General features: G+C 49.3%; 1 pseudogene; it reads left to right on the top strand.

Annotated features, from left to right (window-relative positions):
- Positions 1-3,122: 3,122 nt before the first annotated feature.
- Positions 3,123-26,833, top strand: part of LOC147121272 (uncharacterized) — a 49,331-nt pseudogene continuing 25,620 nt past the window's right edge.

Here is a 26,833-nt window from a genome sequence, read left to right as displayed (position 1 = left end):
GGGTGTGTGAAATGAGGAAGGCACAAGGGCGGAGTTGTGCAGACAGGCGGACGGGAAAGCAAGAGGTGCATGTCAGAAGGAGGATAACATACGAGGATACCCGCATCTAGTATCCTTTCAGCCCCGCTGCTGGCCAAGGGCTCAACCATGTCCCTGCCAAGAATGGCCTGCACCATCTCCTCCAAGGAGGTGAGGTGAGCCTAGGAATGGGAGATGTGCTTCGTTATTGGTGCAGGTTGTTTGTGGGTGAGTGATTGGGGGTTGTGCATTGAGCAGTGTGTGAGGCTAGTGGTGCAGTTGGTAGGAGAAGGCTTTTGAAGATACATTCACTGACCTTGACCAGTGGTCTGAGGTCATGAAGTTTCTTTGGGTACTGGAGCCAGGTGGTGGGGGTGACACCGCTGGCAGTGACGGCCTAAGTGATGTAATCCCACATCGTTCTTTCTGGAGGGCATCCTGGCCCCTGTGGGTAGAGGGCCACTCTTGCACTGTTGATCCCTGCACAAAGCTGAAGTGCTGTGTGTGAGACCCTCGGTGTCCCTTCCCTGGCTTGCTGAGCCATTTGTGTTAATGCTGAGGCAGTTTTCCCATTTGCTGACGTTAGGATGGTAATTCACCTTTAACAACTGAATATTCACATTTGGAACTTCTTTTAAATTTTGAATATTTCCTGAAAGGCAGATAGGGCTGAAAAATGTATTGGTTCACTGCATTTTGTTTTGTCTAGTGTGCGTGGCCCCTTTAAATTGCAGAACTCTTCATTACCCACAATTCCCTGCGAGCTCCACAGCTTCGCTCACAGAGGCTGTGGGAAGCTGCAACGCGGATCTGGACAGAAAGTTCGGGCTGGATTTTCCCAGCGGAGGCGGGATTGCGGCTGTTGTGTCCGTGTATAATAAGACACAGACTGCAGGAGAACGGTACAACAGGTGTTTACTAAACGTGGCTCACACTGGAACTGATCTGTACAGATTACTACTCAGTGCTATATACAGGTGTGGTCACTGCCGGTACTGCAGTATACATGAGCTGTAAAAGATAGTTCCCCCCTTAAAGGTATATACATTACAGCGGCAGGAGAGGTAGTTGGTGGGTTCTGGTCCCGCTCCTGGCTGCAGCCGCTCTGTCAAAAGGAATTTCCATTAATAGGGCTTGTTAAGCCCACTCTGCGGGGTTCCCGGACAATTAAAAGGAAGCAGATCTGATGACGTCATTTGATAACGGGTGATCAGCCGGTTTCCTTAAAGGGACCATGTCCAAATTGATTTTGACAGTTGAGCTGTCAGTGTTCTGCCACATTGAGGTGCTGCAAATGCTGACAAGCACTGCACAAAGGTGCACGGCTGCACCCAGGTTCTCCCATGATTCCCTCCATATGCTTATGGAGGGATTCACAGCACGCAGGGAGGTTCTCTTCCCTTCCCATTGGCGGAAGAAACCTCCCCAGGACACCAACGCAACCTGGTTGCACATTGCACAGGAGGGCAAAAGCAAGGATGTCGTCCAGAGTACCAGGCTGCAGTGGCGCAAACCTCTCAGTAGATCACGAAACGTTACTGCAAAGCCGCACTCAACCTCATCCTGTTGTGCCACTCATCACATCCCCATAACTCTGCCTTCCCTACCCTACTCCTGCACATCCTTACTCACACCAACCTAACTTGCACCTCCATCCATTCCTCTCTATCTACATTATCACTTCCCCATCTCACTAGCCACCCCACACTCACCCTCATCCTAGTGCAATCATGCCAACTAACACACAAGGGTAGGCACGTGGATGTCTTATGCTATGTTCATGTAAATTTTCTGTTAATGTGTTGTCAAACATTGAAATCTTTATTTTCAACACTTTGCCTTATTGGACAGATCTGTGCTCCCCTTTGGAAGTGTCTTAGTGAGTTGCAGTGAATGGTGAGACATAACAGTATCCCCCGCAATGATGATGAGTGTTAAAGGAATGGCTTGGTCACTGTAGGAATGCTTTATGGTGCTGGTGTGGGGTGGTGTTAACCTGGCGCATCATGTGACAGCTAGGGTGTACAGCGTTAAGTGAACTACATCTGGCCATGGTGATGCCATCACTGGCTTCCCGGGCAGCAATGTGCTCGGGTGCTGATGCCCTGTGTCCTGTGCAGCATCAGATGCTTGCGGAGGAGGTTGGTGTGTTGTTGGTGATGTTGGTGTGCCTGGTGATGTTGGTGTTGGGGCTGATTGTGGAGGGATTCAGAGGACCAAGGTGAGATTTTTTCAAGGGCAGCGATGTTGCTGGAATAGATGGCAGCTGAAGTTGAGATGACAGAAGCGGTCTGTCAATGGTGAGAGAGTTTGCTCCAAGGAAGTGACCGTGGAGAGAGAGTTTACTCCAAAAACTTCCAAATTGCATACAGCTCAAAAAAGTGTCTTCCAAGTCTGAAGATTCAAGCTTCTGACATTGGAAAGTGCCCAGCTATAAAATGGTAGCTTTCATGCTACTTTTGCAGCTGTCACCTATTCACAGCAATGGGGAGACATAGAGAACCCAACTTACTTACCTGACGTGATCTCCAAACGACGTGAACCCTGTTAAAAATGTGGGAAAATAGAAAAAGGCTGGCAAAATAGTAGTTAACAAGCACTTAACAAGCAGTTAACTATCTTAAATGCCTCCCCCGCCGCTTGGTGTCAGGTCTGTTCTGAATTTGCAGACCCGACACTTTGGAAGCTTACATGGTAACGGCTTCGCAGCAGGTTACCAACCCGCTGTCAATCATTTCAATTTTGACAGCGGACCTGCCTCCAAACCCATACTCTGAGCGCCGGCAAAATTGCGGCCTTCATCTTGGATCCATCCAGCAATGCCACCAGGACAGCATTGCACAGAAGGTGAGCACTGTGCCACCTATCTCCATGCCCTCCAGACCAATTTCACTTAGTTAGCGTTGCGGCCATTTCCAGCAGCCGTTAACTGCTGGCGAACACGAACTTTTCCCCCAAAATTTAATGTAGCCATGGTCTCTAAGGATCCTAGCTTAAAACTTGTCATGAATGACGCCATCAGACCCGCTCCATCTAATTGGGCCGGGTAATGCGATGGGCGGGCTTAATAGGCCCCATTAAGGTAAGTTCATTTTCTAAATGGGATGGAGCCAGCAGCGGCGTCGCGACCCACCACGGACACTGGCCACACTGGACCCGCCAAGGTAAGGAAAATTCCAGCCTTAGAGTGGGTTCACGGAGGAGAATCCAACCCTGGGTATCTGAAAAGAAATGTTACCATTACCCAGTACTAAAATCTCACACTTTGCCGAGTACATAATTCACACAAAAAGTCATTAAAAACATGATTGAATAAGGTGTTGTACAGAATACATTGTAAAATAGTGTGGATAACTATAATAATAGCTTCAGCACTGTATACCAGCAATGGAATTTTGAAAGTTGGGATGATCAAATTGATATTGTGGCGGAGACCACATAGGGACAATAACACAATGGCCCAGAAATTAGGTTCGGGGGCTTGCATGCGCTGTGCTTGCCTGATCCAGCGGCGTAGTTAGTGCAATGTGCCGGCTGGGATCAGGTGAGCACTGTGCAGCCAATCAGGGGAGGGGAAACTTCATTCATGAGTTTGATAGTAAGAACTGTCAAACTCATGAAAAGTACGGGCGCCCAAAAGACTAGTTTAACTTTAAATAAAATTTTAACATCCCAATAATTAAATAAACTATAAATAACTTTAAAAAACTATTTTAAACAATTAATCAAATTTTTGAAAAAAATAATTTTTTAAGAAATCGGGTCTAAAAATAAACTTACCTTACTGTAAAGTCCTTAAAAACAATAAAGTTGTAGAAAAAATGTTATAATTTTAAATATTAGACCACTTACCTTAAAGAATCAAGTCCTTACGCCTCCTTTTTATATGTCTAAAAAGTTCAGGCCCTTGCACACGGGCAAACCTGTCAAAAAGGAAGTTAGTTCAACGCGTGCGCACAGAGTCCTGCGCGCACGCTTTGGACCTCTGAACCCCTTGGAGGAAATGCCGGTTTCCCGCGCATGCTGAAATCTGGCACTTCCAACAGGCCCACGCGTGAGTACCTCGTCCGTACTCACGCGTTGGGACCGGAATTACTGGCCCAATGTATAGCCAATGCTGTTATATGTACCTAAACACAATTCACTATGTATAGCAATGTTGTGATATGTACATGCTGGGTTGGGTTATCGGTGCAGGGTCCCTTTAAGAGCGTCGGTAGCGTGATGACATCATGACGTCGGTTGCGTGATGACGTCATAGCCCCTGCATGGGGCTGAGCTCTTCAGACCTCGTGGAGAGTGATTAAAGAACGACACGTTTTGCCTTTGCTTAAACAAAAGCCTCTGCCTGTTGTTTTCTATCGATCCCAACATTGGTGACCCCGCTGCTCTTTTGGACGATTCCAAAGACCTCATCTGAAATGGCGACAAACACCGTTTCCATCAAATTACTCGAGTTTTGGGAACGACAGGCTGTCGCTTGGTTCGCCCAGGCCGAGGCTCAATTTGCACTACGGGACATCACCGCGGACGACACGAGGTACTACTAAGTCGTCTCTGCTCTTGGCAGCTCCACCACGGCCAGAGTCGTGAACCTGCTCGAGAACCCCCCGGAGCTCAACAAATACGGTACGCTGAAAGCGCACCTCTTACAAACTTTCAGACTCACCGAAGCCGAACGCGCACGCCGGCTTCTCTCTCTACCCGGGCTTGGCGACTCCAAGCCCTCGGAGCTGACGGAGCACATGCTGGCCCTCCTGAGCACACACACGCCGTGCTTCCTCTTCAAGGAACTGTTCTTTCAACAGCTACCAGGTCAGGTATGGTCGGCTTTAGCCAACTCTTCCACTACCGATTTCCGCGACCTGGCCAAGGAGGCCTACAAATTTTTCTCCGCTGGGCAACAGTGCTGCGCGGCCACACGGAGCCCTGCCCCCACTGATACAGCCCAACGGTGGCAACCCTCAAGCCTCTGCTTCTACCATTCGCAGTTCGGCCCCAAAGACAGGAAGTGCCGGCCCCCGTGCAGTTTTCCCACGTCGAAACAAACTAAAGACCACTCGTCGGTGGCTATGGCAGTCAGCCATTCAGGCAGTTTGTTGTTTATTACAGACACCGACTCCAGACATCGTTTCCTTTGCGACACGGGCGCCCAGGTGAGCGTCCTGCCCGCGTCAACCATAGACATTCAAGGGGGGAACCACGGCCCCGTCCTCGAAGCCGCCAACGGCAGTTCCATCCGCAACTTCGGGAAACCGAACGTGGCACTTTGTTTTGGCGGGCAGCGGTTCACCTGGGACTTTGTCACAGCAAAAGTGTCCACCCCCCTTCTCGGCGCTGACTTCCTCTGCGCCAATGGCCTTTTGGTGGACGTCAAGAACCGACATCTCATCAACACGGAAACCTTCAGCTCGCTCCCATGTTCCCTCAGCGGGTCCAGCACGACGCAGTTGTCCAGCGCACTCTCGGCCTCCGACGAGTTTTCCCGCCTCCTCGCCCAGTTGCCAGACCTCACGAAGCCCACGTTCTCATCCGCCGCCACCAAACACAGGGTAGAACACCACATCTCGACCACCGGTCCGCACGTCTACGCCCGCGCTCGGTGCCTCGACCCGGGGAAGCTCGCCATCGCCAAAGCTGAGTTTGACACCATGGAGCACCTCAGCGTTATCCGCCGGTCGAACAGTCCGTGGGCTTCGCCCCTCCACATCGCCCCGAAACCAGGCAGCGGGTGGCGCCCGTGCGGAGATTACCGGCGCCTCAACGACCCCCGACCGCTATCCGATTCCACACATCCAGGACTTTTCCGCCCGCCTGGCCGGGAAAGTGGTATTCTCAAAAGTGGACCTCGACCGGGGTTACCACCAGGTCCCTGTCCAACCGCAGGACATCCCGAAAACCGCGGTGATCACCCTGTTCGGGCTATTCAAATTTCTCCGCATGCCATTCGGCCTCAAAAACGCCGCACAGGCTTTTCAACGCCTAATGGACACCGTGTTACGGGTCCTGACATTCCTGTTTGTATACCTGGACAACATCCTCATCGCCAGCGCCTCCAGGACGGAGCATATGTCCCACCTCCGGACTCTCTTCGAACGACTCAGCCAACATGGCCTAATCGTCAACCCGGCCAAGTGCCAGTTCGGGCTGTCCTCAATTGACTTTCTCGGGCACCGCATCACGAAGGACGGGGCGGTGCCACTGCCATTGAAAGTGGAGGCCATGATGGACTTTCCGCGACCCCTCACCGTGAAGGCCCTACAGGAGTTTTTGGGCATGGTGAACTTCTACCATCGTTTCGTCTCCCGAGCAGCTCAGCTTATGCGGCCCCTTTACGAGGCCCTCAAAGGCAAGCCAGACAAACTCGCCGTCGACTGGTCCGATGAGATAGCCAATTCTTTCACGGACACGAAAAGGGCCCTGGCTAACGCGGCCATGCTGGCGCATCCATTACCTGATGCGCCGATCGCTCTCACCACCGACGCCTCGGGCTATGCGGTCAGCGCCGTCCACGAACAGTGGGTCAACGGCGCCTGGCAGCCGCTCGCCTTCTTCAGCCGGCAGCTCCGCCCCAACGAGCGGAAGTACAGCACCTTTGATCGCGAGCTTCTCGGCCTCTACCTCGCCGTCCGACACTTCCGTTTCCTGCTGGAGGCCCGCGCGTTCACGGCGTTCGTGGACCTCAAGCCATTGACCTTCACCATGGCCAAAACCTCCAAGCCATGGTCGGCCCGTCAGCAACGCCAGTTGGCCTTCATCTCGGAGATCCAGCATGTGGCTGGGAAAGACAACCCCGCCGCCGACTGTCTCTCCCGAGCCGTCGCCAGCGCCGTACACCTCGGCATCGACTACACCCGCATGGCGGGCAACCAGGCCTCCGACTCAGACGTCCAGGCCTACAGGATGGCGGTCACGGGCCTTCAACTAGCGGACGTCGCGCTCGACGCTGCCGGTACCAGACTCCTATGCGACGTCTCCGTTGGGCAGCCACGTCCCGTCATGCCCGAAGGGTGGAGACGACAGGTTTTTGAAGCCGTCCATAATCTTTCCCACCCGGGCAGGAGGCTGTCACAGAAGCTGGTGGTGGCTAAATTCATCTGGCACGGGCTCAGGAAAGACGTTCGCGATTGGGCCAGCACCTGCGTGGTATGCCAACACTCGAAAGTACATCGCCATACTAAGGCCCCATTGGCGCCTTTCGCAGTGCCCAAGAGGCGGTTCGACCACGTTAACGTGGACCTGGTGGGGCCCCTGCCGCCCTCCCGCGGGTTCACCCACCTCCTCACAATGGTCGACAGAACCACCCGATGGCCGGAAGCCATCCCGCTGTCTTCAACGACGGCCGCCGATGTGGCTCGGGCGTTCATCAGCACTTGGGTCGCCCGGTTCGGCGCCCCATCTGACATTTCCTCCGACCGGGGGGCCCCAGTTCACGTCAGAGCTCTGGAACGCTGTCGCCCGAGGCCTCGGGTTGAGATTCCACCGCACCACAGCATACCACCCTCAGGCTGACGGGCTGTGCGAACGGTTTCATCGCTCCATGAAGGCTGCGCTCCGGGCCAGCCCCCGGGACGACAGCTGGATCGACAGACTCCCGTGGGTCATGCTGGGACTCAGGACCGCTCCCAAGGAGGACCTCCAGTCTTCGTCCGCCGAGCTTGTCTACGGACAGCCGCTACGGGTTCCCGGGGATTTCGTCCCAAACGCAACGGAACCTTGGTCCGCAGCCCGTCAGCGGTCCGACCTTCTGGACAACACTGTGGTGTTGCCACATTGGGGAAACACTGTGTGTATGTACATAAACCTGTATAATCCCCTTTTAACTGCTGTATTCCCCTCCCCCCGCAAGACAGTTGCAAGCTGAGAGGAATAAGGCACGTTCAGACTTGCCTGCTGCTGATAGAAGGAAAACCAATCAGGTTCCAGCAGGTGACCAATCCGTGAGTCATCACAGGTTCGCGGGCTTCACGAATTCAGTACTGTATTGTGAGAGTTGGAGTAAAGACCTATTTCTTGTAGCTCGCTGTGTTGCCTATTTCTTTACGCGGGAGACCGTAGTCCCCCACAACACCAAGGTTTTCGTGCCGGTGCCCACGTCGCAGCACGGCCTCCCGCAGTCCCACGTTCCGCTCGACCTTCATGAGGCAGAGTACGCTTTTGTCCGCCACGACGCCCACTGGGGACCTCTTCAGCCACCCTGCGAGGGACCATTCCGCGTCCTGGAAACCGGGGACAAGACCTTCCTAGTGGATGTCGGCGGTAAGCCGGACTGCATTTCCGTGGACCGTCTTAAGCCGGCCCACCTGCATCTGGACCGACCCGTTGAGTTGGCACAGCCCCCGAGGCGGGGCCGACCTCCGGTTTCCACACCCTCAGTCCACCACCGAGCGCCCAAGGTCTCTCCGACGAACCCCCCCGGTCCCCACCCTGGAACTGAGGAGCCGTTCCGGCCGTGTGATCCGGCCCCCCAAACGACTGACATTGCCAGTGCTAGTGAATTCTGGGGGGACGTATGTGGCGGAGACCACATAGGGACAATAACACAATGTATAGCCAATGCTGTTATATGTACCTAAACACAATTCACTATGTATAGCAATGTTGTGATATGTACATGCTGGGTTGGGTTATCAGTGCAGGGTCCCTTTAAGAGCGTCGGTAGCGTGATGACATCATGACGTCGGTTGCGTGATGACGTCATAGCCCCTGCACGGGGCTGAGCCCTTCAGACCTCGTGGAGAGTGATTAAAGAAAGACACGTTTTGCCTTTGCTTAAACAAAAACCTCTGCCTGTTGTTTTCTATCGATCCCAACAATATAGTAGTTGTAAAAAATGCGCACTTGTTGGAGAAGATTTACTGCCATGACTACCAATACTGGACCTGGATCCAGTGCCGAAAAAGGTAATGACCTCTCACAGCAGGCCAAGGTGAGTGAAGGCTTCAGCAAATGCCATATCCCATCATGTGCACCACAAGCCTCACACACTGCTCAATGCACCACACCCCCATCACTCACCTACCAGCAATCTCTAGCTATCACCACTCATACCTCACAATCATGGCTTCACTTCACCCTCATAACTGTACCACTGCTGCAACACTCACATTTCATACCTTGCACACACTGACAGCTATTTAACTATGGAAGGCACATCACCCAAACACATTGCACTACACTCACTGACACACTTCCCTTCTCTTGCAGGCAAAGGTGGCACATAAGAGTGGAGAGCAACAGCAGACGGGAGGTGGCCAAGCCGCAATACAGAGCCTCACCGACCTGGAGGAATTGGTGCTTGACATTATTGAAGGGACAGTGATGGACTCTGTGGCAACCAGAGAAGTTGAAACTGTTGCTGATAATGACGGCATGGTCATACCTAATCCTTCTTCTCACATCCCACTTCCCCCCTCATCCCAGTCTCTTCACGCTTACAAGCTCTTGATGATGTATACAAGGATATCTTGTTTTCCCCATCTCCTCTCACCACAACCCAACCCTTGTGCCTTTCTGCTTTCAGATACCCAAGACCTGCCAGCAGGCCAGCCTGTCTCTGAAGTTGTGGAGGAGTGATGGAGGAGAAGAAGAAGACACATCGGCACGGCATCTGACACTTGTAGACACCAACAAAAACAACAACTTGTATTTATATAGTGCCTTTAACATAGTAAAACGTCCCGGTGCTTGACAGGAGGATTATAAGACAAAAAATTTCCAAGTCACATAAGGAGAAATTAGGGCAGGTAACCTAAAGCTTGGTCAAAGAGGTAGGTTTTAAGGAGCATCTTAAAGGAGGAAATAGAGGTAGAGAGGTGGAGAGGTTTAGGCAGGGAATTCCAGAGCTTAGAGCCTAGGCAACAGAAGGCACGGCCACCAATGGTTGAACGATTATAATCAGGGATGTTCAAGAGGGCAGAATTAGAGGAGTGTAGATATCTCAAGGGGTTGTGGGGCTGAAGGAGATTACAGAGATTGGGAGGGGCAAGGCCATGGAGGGATTTGAAAACAAGGATGAGAATTTTGAAATTGAGGTGTTGCTTCACTGGGAGCCAATGTAGGTCAGCGAGCACAGGGTGATGGGTGAACGGGCCAAATGGCCTACTCCTGCTCCTATTTCTTATGTTCTTATGAGTCAGGACACGGGCAGCCGAGTTATGGATGACCTCAAGTTTACGTAGGATAGAATGTGGGAGGCCAGCCAGGAGTGCATTGGAATAGTCAAGTCTAGAGGTAACAAAGGCATGGATGAGGGTTTCAGCAGCGGATGAGCTGAGGCAAGGGTGGAGACGGGCGATGTTACAGAGGTGGAAATAGGCGGTCTTAGTTATGCTGTGGATATGTGGTCGGAAGCTCATTCCAGGGTCAAATATGACACCCAGGTTGCGAATAGTGTGATTCAGCCTCAGACAGATATTAGGGAGAGGGATAGAGTCAGTGGCTAGGGAACAGAGTTTTTAGCAGGGTCCAAAAACAATGGCTTCGGTCTTCCCAATATTTAATTGGAGAAAATTTCTGCTCATCCAGAACTGGGGGCTGGATTTTGCCAATGGGGAGCTTTTGGAGGCGAGTCTCCCACTTGTTGGGTTTCAGTCCCGCCTCCATCAACTTCTGGCCGACCTATGCTATTTTCCCTTGATTGACCTTGTTAAGTCCGCCCAGCGGGCTTAGCAGGCCAATTAAGGGAAAGCCGGTTACAGAGAACGTCAGCGTATGACATTTCATCTGTCAAAAATTTTTGATAGATGAATTGTCATCGTTTGACAGCTCTGTGAAGCTGTCAAACAATGACATTCTCTGTAGTTTGATGAGTTCTTGAATTCCAGACACATCAAACCTCTTTATTTAACAGAAATTAGATGGCTGCTGCATTGGAGAATGCAGCGGCCATCTGTCATCTCTGCCGCAGAATTGTGAAACTCTCCGCATACCCAACTCTTGAAGCCTGCAGGAAGAAACAAAGGTAAGTAAACTTTTACTAACACTTTCCACATACCTCACATACTCACTTCTCCACACTTGCACCCATCACTTACATTCACAATGCACTTTTGCACCCCTCAGACTCCCGCAGACCCAATGCTCGCCTTGGTGACCCTGGCTGGGTTCGCAGCCTTCGGAAAGCCCACACTTGTGTGGGTAAAATGGGGATAATCCTCTTATCTGCCTGTTAACTACCTGTTAACAGACAGATAAGTGGCAGTAATCCCCTTCCAAGGAGACGGGACCCGGCGCGGGTTGGCAACCCGCCTCCTGGCAAGATGGCACGAAGGCGGGTTGGAGCGGGTTGGGCACCCGCCCCCAGATTCTGCCATTTTCTCGGCAGTCCCGCCTCCATACCCTCCTTCCCAGGGCTGGCAAGATCGCGCCCTGGATGTCAGACAAGCAGTCAGATAATTTAGAGACCGTGGAGGCATCGAGAGAAGTGGTAGTGAGGTAGAGCTAGGTGTCGTCAGCATACATGTGGAAACTGATGCTGTGTTTTCAGATGATGTCACCAAGGGGCAACATGTAGATGAGAAATAGGAGGGGGCCAAGGATAAATCCTTGGGGGACACCAGAGATAATGATGTGGAAGCGGGAATAGAAGCTGTTGCAGGTGATTCTCTGGCTATGATTAGATAGATAAGAATGGAACCAGGCAAGTGCAGTCCCACCCAGCTGGACGACGGTGGAGAGGTGTTGGGAAGGATAGAGTGGTCAACCATGTCAAAGGCTGCAGACAAGTCACATTTGTCGCAATCACAAAGGATGTCATTTGTGACTTTGATGAGAGCTGTTTCAGTACTGTGGCAAGGGTGGAAACCTGATTGGAGTGATTCAAACATGGAGTTGTGGGAAAGATGGGCACGGATTTGGGAGGCGACAACACTTTCAAGGACTTTGGAGAGGAAATGGAGGTTGGAGATGGGGTGGTAGTTTGCAAGGACGGAGTGGTCAAGGGTTGGTTTTTTGAGGAGAGGGGTGATAATAGCAGATTCGAGGGAGAGGGGGACAGTACCTGAGCAGAGAGAACCGTTAACAGTGTCAGCTAACATGGGTGCCAGAAAAGGAAGTTGGGTGGTCAGCAGTTTGGTGCAAATAGGGTCAAGGGAGCAGGAAGTGGGTCTCATGGACAAGATGAGTGCAGAGAGGTCATGAGGGGAGATCAGAGAGAAACTGGAGAAAGATGCGAGTTCAGGGCTAGGGCAGGGGGAAAGCTTAGAGGAAGTTTGGCCCAGTGGGCTAGAGGAAGGAAGGGAAGTGGCAGAGGCAGCTGAACGGATGGTCTCAGTCTTAGAGACAAAGAAGTCCATGAGCTCCTCAAACTTGTTGTCAGAGGTGAGGGTGGAGAAGACAGGGGAGAGGAGTTTAAGATGGTTAGCAGTGGAGAATAGAAGCCGGAGTTTATCTTTGCATTTCAGAATGATTCTGGAATAGTGAGCAATTTTGGCAAACAAGAGCAGGATCAGATAATACTTTATAGAAACATAGAAGATAGGAGCAGGAGTAGGCCATTCGGCCCCTCTAGCCTGCCCCGCCATTCAATGCGATCATGGCTGATCATCCAAATTCAGTACCTGGTCCCTGCTTTCTCCCCATACCCCTTGATCCCTTTAGCCTTAAGAAATAGATCCAACTCCTTTTTGAATATACTTAATGAATTGGCCTCTACTGCCTTCTGTGGTAGAGAATTCCACAGGTTCACCACTCTCTGGGTGAAGAAATTCCTCCTCATTTCTGTCCTAAAAGGCCTACCCCTTATCCTTAGACTGTGACCCCTGGTTCTGGATTCTCCGACCATCGGGAACATCCTCCCTGCATCTAGTCTGTCCAGTCCTGCCAGAATTTTATAAGTTTCAATGAGATCCCCTCTCATTCTTCTGAACTCCAGCGAGTACAAGCCCAATCGACCCAATCTCTCCTCATACGTCATTCCTGCCATCCCAGGTATCAGCCTGGTGAATCTTCGCTGAACTCCCTCCATGGCAAGAATATCCTTCCTCAGATAAGGCGACCAAAACTGCACACAATACTCAAGCTGTGGTCTCACCAAGGCCCTGTACAACTGCAGCAAGACATCCTTGTTCTTGTACTCAAACCCTCTCGCTATGAAGGCCAACATACCATTTGCCTTCTTAACCGCCTGCTGCACCTGCATGTTTACTTTCAGCGACTGGTGCACAAGGACACCCAGGTCTCGTTGCACTTCCCCTTTTCCCAATCTATTGCCATTCAGCTAATAATCTGCCTTCCTGTTTTTGACACCAAAGTGGATAACCTCACATTTATCCACGTTATATTGCATCTGCCATGCTTCTGCCCAATCACCTAACCTGTCCAAATCATCCTGTAGTTTCTTGGCATCCTCCTCACAGCACACACGCCCACCAAGTTTTGTGTCATCTGCAAATTTGGAGATATTGGCCTAGAAATTGAGTGGGGTTAGCGCCCAATTAGAGGCGCTAGAGGGCCTTGCGCCGGAATTATAGCCGCTTCGGAAATTGATTTGGGCCCTACCATCGGCGTTAGCCGGTAGCGCTGCACCGGCACCGATGACGTCATCGGTGTGCGCAGCGTCCCGGTTGCCGTGGTAACGCGGCCGGACGCCGAAATTCAGTTGCGGCCACCTCGCCCGTGGCAGCCGCAACCAACGATTTTTCAAAAGTTTCTTGCTGGACTTAGCGCCGGCACATTAAGGTGGCGCGGCGGCCGGCCGCTTTCCCGGCGGCCGCCTGCCCGCACCTCCCTCCCCGGACTCCTCCACCACCCCCCTGCGGCACAGATGTGTGTGGGCCTCGAGCCCGGCACTTCTCCAAGGTGCCGGGCTCATTTTTCGTGCGATTCCACCGGCCAGCGGTCGGCTGCAGGCAGCTCCTCCTTAACAGAAGGAGGAGGCCTGCAGTACCCCAGCCTGCCGCACCGCATCGGGTGCCGCAGCGGGGGATTAGCGCCGCAATCCTGCATTCAGCGCCCATTGCGAGGCGCTGACACCCTCCATTAGCGCCCGCAGCCGTCTGGGCGTGGCGCAGCTGAATTTTTGGCGGGCGCAGCGGCAATTAACGCCGGAGCTAAATTTCGGGCGCTACAGCCCTGGCGGAGGCAAACTCAATTTCTAGGCCATTACATCTAGTTCCCTTGTCTAGATCATTAATATATATTTTGAATAGCTGGGGTCCAAGGACCGATCCCTGCTAGTCACTGCCTGCCAGTCGGAAAAAGACCCATTTATTCCAACTCTTTGCTTTCTATCTGCCAACCAGTTCTCTATCCAAGTCAATACTATTACGTCCGTGAATGATTGAGACACGGACAGCAGGAGTTGAACAAAACAAGTCTTTACTGATGGAAGTCAATAGTGAAACTGAAACAACAGAGGCTCACTAGCGCCTTTTATACAGGGGTGGTCACTGCCGGTACTGCAGTCTGAGACCAGTTATTCTCTTAAAGGTACATACACAACAATTCCTCCCCTTTTAGATAAACAGTACATAACATTCATTTAACAACTAAATGATAACTAATTACAATCACAATTATGGTTGCTAGATACATTGGTTAAGTTTAAGCAATTATAAGTTCAGTCTTTGAGGAGGCTTCCTGATTCTGTCTGGATAACGCCTCTTTGGGGTATCAGGTTCTTCTGGCAATGTTGAGTCGGGATCAATGTCGTTGTTTGGTTCATCTGCTTCCAATATCACCGGTTCTGCGGTAGCTGCAATTGGTACGTCGATTTCATTGCCAGGTGTATCAGATCGTGGTGTGGAGTTGACTCTAGAATCTGGTCAGCATGGCATCTTACAATGCTCTCTCCAACGTCCAAGGTATACATGAGAGGTCCTTGCCGTTTACAAATCGTTCCTGGCTGCCATTTCTCAGTCCCGGGGCAAAACTGGTTGACCTATCTTAAAACTCCTGGTCAGCCTTTCATTCATATTCTGAAACTGCCTGTTCTTCACATCTCTTCGTATGTTTGGCTTAACCAAATCCAAGCGGCATCGTAGTCTTCGATTGAAGAACATCATGGCTGGAGTTTGGTTGGTAACCGCATGTGTCGCATTCCGGTAGGCAAACAAGAAGTTGTCCACCTTGTGTTGTAGGGGTATATCTTCATTACACATTGCCTTGATAGCTTTCTTGAATGTTTGGACAAACCTCTCGGCCAATCCATTAGTGGCTGGATGATATGGGGCAGATGTGTAATGCTTAACACCATTGTTCTTTAAGAACCTCCGGAACTCTTCAGACACAAACTGTGGTCCATTGTCAGAGCAAATCTGTTCAGGCAGCCCATTCCTGGCGAATATGGTTCGTAAAACTGTGATAGTTTTTTCCGTGGTGGTTGAGGACATTTTTATTACCTCTGGCCACTTTGAATGTGCATCCACCGCAATTAAAAACATCGAGTCCATGAAGGGACCAGCAAAATCAATGTGCACCCTTTGCCATGGAGATGAGGGCCACTCCCATGGATGCAGAGGAGCTTGTGGTGGGGCGTTTTGGACCTTCTGGCATCCTGCACAGCTCTTGGTCATCTCTTCGATTTCTCTATCGATTCCCGGCCACCACACAAACGCTCTGGCTAAGTTCTTCATTTTTACCCCACCCAGATGACCCTCATGAAGCTCATTGAGCACTCTATCCATCAACTTAGGTGGAATTACTACTCTGGATCCACACATCAAGGTTCCTCTGCACACTGACAGCTGTTCTCTTCTCGGCGAGAATGCTGGCAGCAGTGGTTCGCCATGTGCTGGCCATCCCTTCACCGTTAAATCATAGACACGTGATAGTGTCGGGTCATTACGTGTTTCCTTTTCTATGTTTGCATTCGTCACAGGGAAACATTCGACTATGGTCGAGTGGAATGACTCCACTGGATCCACTGCAAGGTCTTCTTCTTCCACCGTCAGCAACGGTAGGCGTGACAATCCATCAACATTCCCATGCTGTTTAGTTCCTTTGTACTCAATGTCATATTGGTGTGCCCCTAGGAAAAGGGACCACCTCTGCAGCCGTTGTGCTGTCATTATCGGTACGCCCTTCTGAGGGTTGAAAATGGAGACAAGAGGTTGATGATCGGTTAGTAGAGTAAATTTTTGACCGTGCAGGTAGTGATTGAACTTCTTCACCCCCCCCCCACACTAGGCTGAGGGCCTCTGTCAATCTGGGCGTAGTTACGCTCGGCAGAAGTTAACGAGCGTGACGCAAAAGCTATCGGCCTCTCTAAGCCATCAAGGAATTTACGTGACAGTACCACCCCAATGCCGTAGGGAGACGCATCACACGCCAGTCTGATTGGCAGTGCTGGGTTGTAGTGAGCCAATACTTCCCTTGAAGTGATTAAGTCCTTACTCTTCTGAAAAGCCCGCTTACAATCATTGCTCCATTTCCATGCTACTCCCGTTCGTAGCAGGGCGTTCAGTGGGTGCATAATTGTCGACAAATTCGGCAAAAACTTATGGTAGTAATTCACCAATCCGAGGAATGACCTCAGTTGCGACACATTTTCAGGTGCTGGGGCCTTAACAACCGCTTCAATTTTGTCAGGGGACTTATGTAACTCCTCTTCATCAATCACGTGGCCACAATACGATATCTGTTTCTTAAAAAACTCGCACTTGGGGTGGTTGGCTCGCAGCCCATGCTCCCGTAGTCTAGTGAGCACCTGTTCTAGGTTGTTAATGTGTTCACTGTCATCTTCACCTGTCACAAGGATGTCGTCCAAGTAACACTGAGTCCCTGGAATCCCTTGCAGGACTTGTTCCATCGCTCTTTGCCATATCGCCGGAGCCGATGCTACTCCGAATACCAATCGATGATACTGGTAAAGACCTTTGTGAGTGTTTATCGTGAGATACTTCCTAGAGGACTCTTCAACCTCCATCTGCAAATATGCTTGTGCTAGGTCAATTTTTGTAAAACGCTTCCCTCCAGACAGTGAGGCGAAGATGTCCTCTATCCTTGGAAGAGGATATTGTACTGTGTGAAGGACTGGGTTCACCGTCACCTTGAAATCCCCACAGATGTGAATCTTCCTTGGCTCCCCGGACTTATTGCTTAACGTTTTCTTCATGACAGGAACGATGGGTGTTGCCCACTCGCTCTAGTCGACCTTAGACAACACGCCTGCCTTCTCCAGATTCTCCAGCTCTGCCTCGACGGCTGGGCGAATTGCATATGGTACTGGTCTTGCTTTGAAAAACTTGGGAACTGCATTCTCTTCTATTTTTATCGAGGCGGTTACGCCTTTAAGCGTGCCCAGTTCTTGTTGAAATACCTCTTTGGCGTTAGCTAAGATTGTTGACAATCGTCCAGGAGTGACGTCTTCATCTTTTTTACCGTCCACCGTCATTGCATGAATGGAGTGCCAATCTAAGTTTATCTTCCTGATCCATTCACGTCCCAATAACGGTGGTCCACCATTTGGCAGTATGTAGAGATACAATTTCCGTATTTTCTTGCCGTTGTATTCGACAGGCACCCTTATTTTTCCTCTGGGGTATACTTTTTGCCCCGTATACGTCGTCAAGACGATGAATGTCTCTCTCAAGGGTATGTGTGAGAATAGCCGCTCGTAGTCTCGTCGATCCAATTCCATTTTAACTTGGGACCCTGCTATCGTGAGGGTGACCCAAATGGTTCGGTGATCCTCTTTTGTGATTACATTGTGAAGCTTGAGACAGCTTAGTCTCCTGTTCCCGGATTCACTATCGCTCATCTGGTCTTCGGAACTACTGTCCGTCATCTTTTGTACTTTCTTGTATGGTTCCTTAGTAGCCTTTTTGTTGTCGCTGGTCTTCTTCCCAGACCTGCAAACTCGTGCAATGTGTCCCATTTTCCCGCATTGCCTGCATATTTTGTCTTTGGACCAGCAGTCCTTCTGGTCATGGTTAGTTCTGCCGCAGCGATAACATTTTGCAAATCCCCGTGTCATTTCGTGGGTGCCGTATTCCTGTGGTTTTTGTTGAATTTCTGCAGCTCCCCTGGCTGCTGCTTCGTACGATACTGCCACGCTGAAAGCCTTATCTAGCGTCAGCTCTTTCTCTGATAGTAACTTCTTCTGTGTTCCTTCACTCAGGAGTCCACAGACAAATTTGTCCCGTAGGGTATCTGCCAGTCCTGCTCTGAACTGGCAGTGCTTTGATAGCTTGCGTAGTTCCGTAAGGTACTCAGCATTGCTCTCATCTTTATGCTGAGTTCTCCTGTGGAATTTAAATCTTTCTGCTATCAACAGCGGTGCAGGGTTTAGGTGTTCCTGTAGGACAGCAACAGTTTCGTTAAAACTCTTCGCCTTCAGTTTGGCTGGAGTAATCAGGTCCCGCAATAGGCCGTACGTTCTAGCACCCATTAAGTTTAGCAATATCGATGCCTTTTTCTCCTCAGCTATTTCGTTTGCCTCGAAATATACCTCGACTCTTTCCACATACGTGGTCCAGTCCTCTATTGTATTATCAAAAGCAGTGATACAGCCAGTCTTCGGCATCTTGCAAATCTAAAATGGCGCCTCCCGCGCTTTGTCTTCGTCCCCGATTTAACTAAATGGCGCCTCCCGTGCTTTGCCTTCTTCCCCGCTGATTAAGATGGCACCTCCCGCGCTTTGCCTTCTTCCCCGCTGTTGCTAGCGCTGCTTTCCGCGGTTCCTGTTGCAACCTGCAGCTCGTCGCGGTTTCTTGCGCGTTTAATATTTCTTTTTTTATTATTTTCCCATCATGGAACAACCCTGTGGGACTCTTGCCTCCCTCTTCTCGGGTCTATACGCAGCCCGGCTTCGTAGCACCGGCCGCGCCCTGAGTGCTCCACCCTCTCTCTCTCTTCTTCCCGACAACGCTGCTCGGCCCCGTTGCAAACCACCCGCTCGAGTTCACGACCGCTGCAGCCCAGGAAGGATCAGTGCACTACCTGCCACCAGCCCGATTAGCTGAAGCACCGTCGACAGGAACCAGGCCCCGCTTCCGACAGCTTCTCCAGCAATCTTCAACTCCGCTAACACAGGGGCGGATGCCCACGGTCGACGTCCGTTTCTACTGCCTCTTACTTTCTTTTCTTTCTGGCATCGACCTCTGCTCACTTCGCTGTAGGAATGGATCCCAGGAGGTGGTGCAGACTGTAGGTAGGTTCGTATCTGCTCGTCGCCAGTATTACGTCCGTGAATGATTGAGACACGGACAGCAGGAGTTGAACAAAACAAGTCTTTACTGATGGAAGTCCATAGTGAAACTGAAACAACAGAGGCTCACTAGCGCCTTTTATACAGGGGTGGTCACTGCTGGTACTGCAGTCTGAGACCAGTTATTCTCTTAAAGGTACATACACAACAAATACCTTGCCCCCAATCCCATGTGCCTTAACTTTACACGCTAATCTCTTATGCGGGACCTTATCGAAAGCCTTCAGAAAGTCCAAATACACCACATTCACTGGTTCTCCCTCATCTATTTTACTAGTTACATCCTCAAAAAATTCCAGTAGATTAGTCAAGCACGATTTACCTTTTGTAAATCTATGTTGACTTTGTCCGATCTTGTCACTGTTTTGCAAGTGCTCTGCTATTACATCTTTTATAATGGACTCTAGCATTTTCCCCACTACCGATGTCAGGCTTACCGGTCTGTCATTCCCCGTTTTCTCTCTACCACCTTTTTTGAATAGTGGGGTAACATTAGCTACCCTCCAATCCATGGGTACTGTTCCAGATTCCATCGAATGTTGGAAGATGATCAGCAATGCATCTGCTATTTCTAGGGCCACTTCCTGAAGTACCCTAGGATGTAGATTATCAGGCCCTGGGGATTTATCAGCCTTCAATCCCATCAATTTCCCTAACACCATTTCCCTACAAATACTGATTTCTTTCAGTTCCTCCCTTTCATCAGACCCTATGTTCCCCAACATTTCTGGGAGGTTAATTGTGTCCTCCTTTGTGAAGACAGAACCAAAATATTTATTTAATTGGTCTGCCATTTCTTTGTTCCCCATTATAAATTCCCCTGATTCTGACTGCAAGGGACCTACGCTTGACTTCACCAATCTTTTTCTCTTCGCATATCTATAAAAGCTTTTACAGTCAGTTTTTATGTTCCCTGCAAGCTTACTTTCATATTCTATTTTCCCTTTCTTAATTAATCCCTTTGTCCTCCTTTGTTGAATCCTAAACTGCTCCCAATCCTCTGGATTACTGCTTTTTTTGGCCAATTTATATGTCCTCTCCTTGGATCTTATGCTATCCCTAATTTCCCTCATTAGCCACGGTTGAGTCACCTTTTTTGTTTTATTTTTATGCCAAACTGGGAGGAACAAATTCTGTAGTTCATCCATGCGGTCTTTGAATGTTTCCCATTGCCTATCCACCGTTAACCCTTTGAGTGACATTCCCCAATCAATCCTACCCAATTCAGGCCTCAGACCATCGTAGTTTCCTTTATTTAAATTCAGGACCCTAGTCTCTGAGTCCACTACTTCATTCTCCATCTTAATGAAGGTGGTCCAGCCAGATTTGGCAGTGAATAGCTAAACCGTTGAAGTGTGTGTCCCTTGGACTTAAGGGAGCGAAGAAGAGACTCAGAAAATGGCACTGCGTGGAATTTAGAGGGTAGTGTAGAGGTGGGATTGGAACATGGTGAGGCACCGAGCATGAGCAGGCTGCAGCCAGGCCAGGGGGAAGGGGTATTTCGGGTGCCAGCTCCCCAGAGGGTGGCCATCAGAAGAAGGGTGATGGGCATGCACACGGAAATGCTAGGTGCAATATGCCAGAGAGCTTTTTGTCAGTGTCAAGGAGCATGGAGGAGTCCAGCTCCAGCATTGGACAGGGCTTTGCGCAGAGCTTGGAGCCCATGATTTCTAGGATAGAAATGATGGACAACTCCAGGAGAGACCTTGTGGACCCAGCCATGATGCTGTCTGTGATGGCGATGTCGCGGCTTCGATTTCATCACAGGCGAAAGCGACCCAACGTCTCAGTACTGCAGTGGAAATGTTGACTGCTCTCATGCAGGCTCAGCTTGCTGTCACACAAGCTCAGACTGCTGCCACCATCGCTGGGTTTACAAGTGTCGAAAGGGGCTTGCAGGGTATCGCAGCAGGCCCGCAATCTGTCCTCCAACAGATTGCTAGGAATGCTGAGGCACCGCCCCAGGGGAGTGGCAGTGGGTCTGTGGAGCAAGAACCTGCTGTCCTCCCACAGGGTAACAACATTCTTACACCCACCACTGCCACTCCGCTATTGCCCTTGTCGCTGCCTATCAGCTCAGACTGCTGCCACCCATGCCAAGGTGCTGCAGCCGGGCCTTCTAGGTCCACAGCTGGTCGAGGTCTTTGTGCAAGGCCATTTGTAGTCTCCCCCACTAAAAGTCAGCAGTCTTCCACTACCCATGCTGCAGTCACTGGGGGAGCACTGTGTAGGAGATATGAGTAGGTAAAGGCACGCGAATAACAGGCACTAAGGGAATGCACAACAGTGATTAGTTGATATTGCAATTTTGATTGCATTCGGATAAATTTGTGTTTTTTGTTTGGAATGTGTGTTTTGTGGTGGCTCTTGTTTCAGCTTTGTGCCCAGGAGGACACTGTGATGTCCCGTGACAGAGGGATGGTATGATGGGGAAGTGCTGAGCAATGGGGATCTGGGATTTCATTCACTGGAATCGGAGTCTGATGAGGCGTTCACAGACAACCCGTCCAGAACGGGGATTTGCTGCCTGCCACCTCCCTCCTCTTCCTCATCCTCCTCCTCCTTCTCCAGAGGTGGTCCCGCAATCCTTGCTGGCAAAGGCCCTCATGATGGCCAATGGGTGTAATCATGAGAGAAAAAATTATTTTAATGTTAGGATAGATATATATTTGTCAATAAAACCAAAAAAAAGACAAGAATACGTCATTCAGCCAATCAAACCTTCTCTATCTTACACTGTGTACACCTGTTCTATCATGGATTTTATCTTATCTAGTTCATTTCCTAAAGAAATGTTCTGCAAAACTTCCCCAATCCCCAAAACTTCAAACAAATATCAAGAAAACTGCAGTCAAAAGAAAATGGGTGCAAAATGTGCCTAAAATCTATTTGCCTAATTTTACAAACCTCCCTTGTCCACCTGTGCAACTGGGATTTCTTAGCACAAAATCTACCTCTATATGACCGTAAATAGGCTCAACAGTGAGACAGTAATTAAATGAAGCATTACCTATATCATGAAAAGTCTGAGGTTTCCCTTGATTGCTTGCCCAACTCCTTCCTGTCCTGTATTCTTAGTGTCAGTACATGGGCTGCACCTGTATACCTTCATTTACATCCTCAATGTATATATATGTTTTAATTTTGATTCTAAGCAATGCCACAGGAGAGTCACTAGTTTTTATGCATTCTGAGTGGTGTATTTTTTCTTTTCTTGTTTTATATGTGCATCAGTGTCATGGTGACCAATTTTTCATTTAGTTGATACTTGTCAGAAAAGCAGCTTTTCATACTACAAATATAGAGATCACCTGCAATTACAATAAAATAATTGTCAGATTCCCCTCTGTATATTAACTTTTATGAATAAGTAGATGTGAAACAGGTAGAAAATGGTAATGGATGGTTCATCTGTTTGTATCACTAATCTGAGTTTTGCTCCCATGTCTTCATAGAAATTGTAATGCATGTACCTTTAAGGGGGGGAACTCATGTATACTGCAGTACCGGCAGTGACCACACCTGTATATAACACTGAGTAGTAATCTGTACAGATCAGTTGCAGTCTGAGCCACGTTGAGTAAACACCTGTTGTACCGTTCTCCGCAGTCTGTGTCTTATTATACACGGATGTCACATTGGCGACGAGGCAGGTTCGAACCTACCTGCAACTCTGCATCGCCTCCCGGGGATTCGTTCTTGGAGATCAGTGGATTGGAGGTCAAGGCCAGAGACTCGGGCATCGACCACGGGCAACCGCCCAGTCATCCAGCAGAGACTCGAGAATTGCGGGGGAGGCTGTCGAGAGCCAGGCTTGGCATTCCAGTCGAGGTGGTCCAGCGAAACGAGCTGGCAACAGGTAGTGCGCAGACCCTTCCCGGACAGCGGCGGGCTAGAGCCCGACCGAGCGGCACAGCAAAGGGCCGAGCAGCGTCGATGGGGGAGAGAGAGAGAGAGAGTGCAGATCGCACAGGGCGCAGCCGGTGTTCAGGGGCCGAGCAGCGTCGGAGAGAAGCGCGCGAAACCTACAGGGCGCCGCCATTGCCACAAGAACTGCCGGGAGTGGCGTCGGCAGCAACGGGGGAGGAAGGAAAGCGCGGGAGATGCCATTTTAAACCACACCCAAAATGCCGAAGAGTGGCAGTATCACCGCATTTGACACTGAAGTCGAAGATTGGACTACATATGTCGAACGAATAGAGGTGTACTGCGAGGCAAATGAGGTGTCAGATGACAAGAAAGCGTCGGTATTGTTAAATTTGATGGGTGCAAAGACGTATGGTTTATTACAAAATCTAGTAACCCCAACGAAGCCAATGGAAAAGAGTTTTGAAGACATAGTAACTGTAGTGATCAATAGCATGTCATTCTATAGTGGACACTAGGTGGAGCTGTGTAGAGCTGTATATAGCTGTATGTTTAAGACTACATTACCCATGAGGCACTAGGCTACCCAGAAGGCAACAGTCAAGATGGCAGCCTGCACACAGGAGCACACATGGAAGCCTCTACAGATACTGTACCTAGAGAACGTGTACTGAATAAATAACTAGCTAGAAGCTAGCTGTGTTCATAATAAGAATGTCTAGTTATTAATGAACATAACATGGTACCAGGGTGGTGAAGATCTGCTGAAAATTGTGAAAAGCGACATGGAGAATTTGAAGCCACCAGGAGGTTTGAATCTCGAGGGAAATGTCGACTACAATTGGCGGATTTTTAAACAACAATTCGAACTCTACATTGCAGCCATCGGATTCAGTACGAAGCCAGATGCAAGGAAGATAGCGTTGCTGCTTACGGTTGCAGGCCCACAGGCGATAGAGGTATTTAATACATTTGTATTTAATCCAGCGGAGAACAGAGAAAAATTAGAAGATGTGCTAAAAAAATTTGATGCACATTGCTCTCCCAAAAAGAATGAAACGTATGAAAGATACATCTTCCGTTCTCGGACACAGCAACAAAATGAGACTTTTGTTAGCTTTATAACTGATCTGAAACTGAAAGCACAGACATGTAATTTCTCTGAGCTCAAAGCATCCATGATTCGTGACCAGATTGTGTTTGGTATTCATGATAAAAAAGTCAGGGAACGCCTGTTGAGAGAAACCGAACTAAATTTGGAAAATGCAGTGAAAATATGCAAAGCCAGCGAGCTAGCTCGAAATCACGCGAAGACTTTCAGTGAAATCAATAATGATGCGAATGTAATGAGTGATAATGCTGCTGTCAGTGCTGTGTCCTACAAGGGGAAGAAACGTGGGCAGAAAAGAAATGAAAAGCAATCGGAGGATGAAATTTTTAATTGTAAACGCTGTGGTTACAAACACCAGTTAAGACAATGCCCAGCGTTTGGAAAAATGTGCACAAAGTGTAATGGAAAGAATCAGTTTGCCAAACAATGCTTTTCAAAAGTAAAAACGATGAAAGGGCAACGAGTTAATGTGATTGAGGACACTGATGTAAGTGAAACATTTTTTGTAGGAATGGTGTCATGTGACAATATCAAAAAAGATACAGAAAATGTGCAGCCCTCAGAAATAGACAATGCTGAACATAAAGTTAATGCAGTAAAAGAGGACAAATGGATGATCCCACTGCAGATAAATGGAGCATTAGTTACATTGAAACTGGACACTGGGGCAAAAGCAAACTTAATCAGTATGAGTGACATTAACAATATGAAAGAAAAGCCCAAAATACAGAAAAAGTCAGTACTACTGAAGGACTATAATGGACAGAAAATAGATAGCTTAGGTGTATGCAGACTTAAAGTGACAGTCAAAGACAAAGTGCATCATCTCATGTTTTCTGTTGTGGCTGAAAGGCTTGATTCACTACTGGGTGACAAAGCTTGTGAGGACTTAGAACTGGTCAAAAGAGTCTACCGTATAAACTGTGCCATAAGCAGACCAGATGACTCGGTGGATTCTGTAGTGAATAATTTCCAGGATGTGTTCAAAAGATTTGGAGTTCTACCATTCACTTACAAGATCCAGCTAAAGCAGGATGCTCAGCCAGTGGTACATGCTCCACGAAGAGTTCCAGCACCCCTGCGTGACCGGCTCAAGAATGAACTGGACAGAATGACCACACTAGGAGTCATCAGGAAAGTCAAAGAGCCAACAGACTGGGTTAACTCCATGGTATGTGTAAAGAAAAAGAACAATGATCTGAGAATATGCATGGATCCAAAGGACTTAAATGCAAACATAAAACGTGAACACTACCAGATTCCCAAGCGAGAAGAAATCACCAGTGAAATGTCAGGTGCCAGATACTTTACAAAGCTCGATGCCTCACAAGGATTTTGGCAACTAAAACTGGATGAAGAGAGCACCAAATACTGTACCTTCAACACACCATTTGGCAGGTATTGTTTCCTCAGAATGCCTTTCGGGATAATATCTGCATCTGAAATCTTTCATAGAGCGATGGAACACATAATTGAAGGTCTGGAAGGAGTTCGGGTCTATGTTGATGACATCATCATCTGGGGCTCCACACTGAAAGAACACAATGAGAGACTGACTAAAGTGCTACAGAGCATACGCCGGAATGGACTGAAGCTCAACAAAGCCAAGTGTCAGTTTGGCGTCCAGGAAGTCACTTTCCTAGGAGATAATCTATCTGGTAAAGGAATAGAGCCAGATATGGAAAAAGTAAACGCCATACTCAAAATGCCCCGACCCACTGACAAAAAAGGAGTGCTACGCATCATGGGGATGATAAACTTCATTGGAAAGTTCATTCCTAACTTGTCAGCCAAGACAGCCTGTCTGCGAGACTTGCTACATAAAACAAATGAGTTCGCATGGACAGAAAGACATGAACAAGAGTGGATGAACCTCAAAACAGTGCTGACAACCACACCTGTACTCACCTTCTTTGACCCAACCAAAAGAATCAAAGTGTCAACGGATGCATCAAAAGATGGCCTAGGTGCGGTCTTGCTACAAGCAGATGGTGAAGATTGGAAGCCTGTTGCCTATGCCTCCAGGTCTATGACTGATACTGAGTGTCGATATGCCCAGATTGAAAAGGAATGTCTAGGCTTGGTAGTTGGACTAGAAAAGCTTCATGGCTACATATATGGACATCCAACCTTCACAGTTGAGACAGACCACAGCCCTCTGGTTGCCATCATAAAAAAAAACCTGAATGAGATGTCTCCAAGGATTCAACGACTCATGATGAAGCTGCAAAGATATGACTTTGAACTGATCTACACACCAGGCAAATACATAGTGTTAGCAGATGCACTATCCTGAGCACCCACAATGAGTCATGTGAGCTCTACTGAAGAAGACGTGGATGTTCATGTGAGTATGGTCACTGCTGCACTGCCCGTGTCAGACACAAAATCAAAGCAAATAGCAGAAGAAACAGTAAAAGATACAGGCCTAGGAATTAGGTATGGCCCCGCCAGCTCAGTTGCGCCCAAAAGTTTGCGCAGCGCCTGGAGCCCATTGCGCCCGCCAGAAATTCACTTTTAGCGCCCCAAGTCGGAACCGGGCGCTGTTCCAGGGTGTGCCCGCCTCTGCTTGGGGTGCTGAAAGTGAATTTCAGCGCTCCAGCTGCCGCTGCGCCACCCGATGCGGTGCGGCAGGCTGGGGTACTGCAGGCCTCCTCCTTCTCTTAAGGAGGAGCTGCCTGCAGCCG

This window comes from Somniosus microcephalus, chromosome 3 (genome assembly GCF_052327205.1).
Source record: "Somniosus microcephalus isolate GS21.2 chromosome 3, FLI_Smic_1.0, whole genome shotgun sequence".
NCBI lineage: Eukaryota > Metazoa > Chordata > Chondrichthyes > Squaliformes > Somniosidae > Somniosus > Somniosus microcephalus.
The sequence above is the reverse complement of the archived record's forward strand: the minus strand, read 5'-3'. Positions and strand labels throughout refer to the sequence as shown.